Genomic DNA, 3,472 nt, shown 5'->3' on the forward strand with positions numbered 1-3,472 from the left:
GTGTCTTTTATACGGGTACCAAACTGAGATTAGGAGCACTCCCTAATCTCAGCTTGTTACCTGTATAAAAGAAACCTGGGAGCCCGAAATCTTGCTGACTGATAGGGGATCAAATACTTGTTTCACTCATTAAAATGTGTTTTTATGGATTTTTTTTGTTGTTGTTGTTATTCTGTCTCCTACTGTTAAAATAAACCTACCATTAAAATTATAGACCGATCATTTCTTTGTCAGTGGGCAAAAAAATCAGCAGGGGATCAAATAATTTTTCCCCCCACTGTAGCCCCCTATAGGAGATTCCTATCAGGTGAGACCTTCTAGTGCAAGCTGGGGAACAATATAGCACCTCCAGCCAGAGATGTGGAAATTGTGGGTCTGGCCCCTGACAGGGATCAGCTCCTGAACTCTGGTCTCTCAGGTAGGGTTGTAGAGACCATCTTGAACTCAAGTGAAGAACTTTAACTTTAAAGGAAAGCCCTTCCCTTAAAGTTAAAGGAAGTGTGTTCCCGGCACATATAGCTCTGTATGTCCATCACATGATTTACCTCTACTGCCATAAAAAGAACTGATATCTGTATTTCTTGCTTTTATTGAGCAATACTATTTATAGCAGAATGGCCAAGAAAATTAATGGTAATTATTGTTTTTTTCTTTTCATTTTTCTTTAGAAGACTTATATCCCTTAAGTCTCTAGCAGGCTCTTTGAAAAAAGAGCTCAGACATTCTGCTAAACCTAATCTAATTCTGTAGGTGAAAGTAAACATTACCGTGAGAAAGCACGATAGAAAATTATTTGAAAACAAAGCAGGATTTGAAGTGACCAAGTGTACCTTTCTTCCTGCAGTGTTTCCAGACTTGATGATGACGGTGGTCTCTGGTGCACGACTCAGCAGTGCAACAACAGACTGACGGATTTTGACCACTTCATGCACGTAAAAAGTTAATGGGTGGCGCGGTGGGCGTTGAATGTGAAGACAATTACTGCACCAGCTATTTCATCTATAACGTTGTTGATATAATGAAGTTCGGTAATGAGCATTTCACTAAATCGCAAAGGAACACCATGTGACTTCCAATGAATAATGATATTATTTTTCAACTCCACAGCCATCAGGGGTCCACCTGTACGAGGAGTCTGGAGGTCCATTCTTTTTAAATCTAAAAAAAGGCAAACTTATATTAGATGTAGCGTCTGGACCAATCAGACATACATTAATTGTTACATTTAACAAATAGTCTTTAAACACAACAGGCCAGCTACATGCTGGAGCTCTGGAGACAAACCCCCCCCAAAGCAACTAACACCCCAAAAGGGCTCAGTTGCCAGGACAACGATCTGATACCACAGGTTTTATTGCTTCAAGGAATGCACATCTGCCCATGCTACATTTGCCATAGGAAAGACACAATGCCTATAGAGATAGACTCCTTCCTATTCATTCACAGACAAACCTTTCTTTGACCTTCCTATCACACATAGCCCAGGTTATTGTGTACAGTATCACTGCAATGTATTTTAATTTTGTCTGTTGTATTTGTATTTGTCTTTCTACTGTTTTATGCATGTATTATGATAGATGACTAGTAGTATAACCCACCTATGTCATGCTTGGACTCTTTGAGTTCGTATTTTAATGATCTAAAAGATGGTGTAAATTAGATGTTGATACCTTTGCAACATGTTAGTGTTTTAAGAAACCTTAGTAGTTTTTGCATCAACACCCAATCGAATTACATATGCAAATTACCATGCTCACAGACAAAGAGTCGTAAACTTTCTCTCCAAAGGTGAAAGTTACCATTGGTTCATGGACCTCCTGGAGGCACAGCCTCCAGAGAGTTTAAAGGCATCGACCCCTCTCTCTTCCTTCTCTTCTTCACTTTCTCACTCGTCTGCAACATCTTCCGATTGCTGCCCGTGTGGAGGAACCCACGGGGAGCCGGAGCCAGCACAGGGCGTGCCCGGCGGGCCCGACAGGCCCAACATACAGAGCTGTGGCTCTCGACCACAAAGAGCCAGACAGTTCGACCTAACCCTGGAATTCATCTTCATGACTCGCCTCAGTCAGTCAGTGGTTCTTGGAGAACCTAAGAAGATGAGCTAGAACTCTTCAGGACTTCCCTAAGCGTGCGCCAGGCCTTGCGGCCTTGTCTTTCCATTCCTCAAAGATCACAGGACTTCAGCTGGGTCCCTCTCAGCTCTTGGTTCTTCTTCACTTTTCACATGGGAAGAAACTCCCAGTCACCAACGAGTCAGGACATCTTTGGAATTCATCACTCTTCAGACCCGGAAGAATGTGATTGCAATTCCAAAACCACCACTGCTTCAAACCACCAAGACTTTCAGAGACTGCATTTGGACACTTGTTCGACGACCAAGGCAATGCAAGTATCGTACACTTAACTAAACATACAGAGGTTTAGTATAAGCTGTAGACAGCACTGATGGTTTCACAGCAGGTGGTTAACTGACTTTTTTTCATAGTTTCATTTCCTTCTCTCTCTCTCTAACTGCTTCTCACTGACCATTCCCCCATGTATGAGTGATTTCATGTTTGTTTGTTTAGATTAGTTATGTGTTAGTCCTTCGTTAATAAACTGTTGTGCACATATTACATGAGTTTTGATTCTGATTCTGCCTTGCAAATTAATGTCCCTTTACGATTCCGATTCGAGCTACATGCTCTAATGCAATGGTACTTTAAGAAAGTTATTTTCTGTGGCCAAGAAAATATAATTTCTTAGAGTTGATATAAAGATTATACTGAATGTTCGCTGAGCGAACAGATTAGTTGATGGAAAATTGATTCTGCTACAGTTACTACTGGCAGCTGATATAAGTAATTGTAATTAATCATAATTAATTGTAATTATTTATATACATTTCCCTTTGAGCTAAATTTGCTACATAGACTAGTTTCTTTATTCATTTCTTAAATAGAAGCCCCAAGAAGCATACTGGCAAACAAGGAATAGTTCACCTAAAATCACCCATTTACACACCTTCATGTCATTTCAAACCTTTATGACTTTCTTTCTTTTGCAGAACACACACACACACAATAGTCAGTTGTCTTTGTCCATATAATGAAAGTCAGTGGGGTCCATATTCTACTTTTTTTTTTTTTTTTTTAAGTTTGGCAATCTTCTAAAAATTAATGCTGAATCCTTTCAAACTTACTTTGTAAAAAGTTGATTCTCAAAACGATTTAATGGGCTTTCAAAACCTCCCATTGAGTGTAGCGATTTAGCTCAAAAGGGAAATGTATATAACTAATCATATACCAGGCCAGTCCAGAGCCTTCTGTAGTCTTTTCCACTCATCATCACTGATTCCCATCTTAAATGTGGATATTGCATAAAAATTACTGCTACCATTATTTTGAAGAGGTGGTTTAGGTCTGGGGAGTGGAAATTGTGACATTTGGATCCCAATATTCAATCCCCATAAAGCCTGAGAGAGGATCAGGAT

The sequence above is a fragment of the Labeo rohita genome, unplaced genomic scaffold (assembly GCF_022985175.1).
Source record: "Labeo rohita strain BAU-BD-2019 unplaced genomic scaffold, IGBB_LRoh.1.0 scaffold_339, whole genome shotgun sequence".
Lineage (NCBI taxonomy): Eukaryota > Metazoa > Chordata > Actinopteri > Cypriniformes > Cyprinidae > Labeo > Labeo rohita.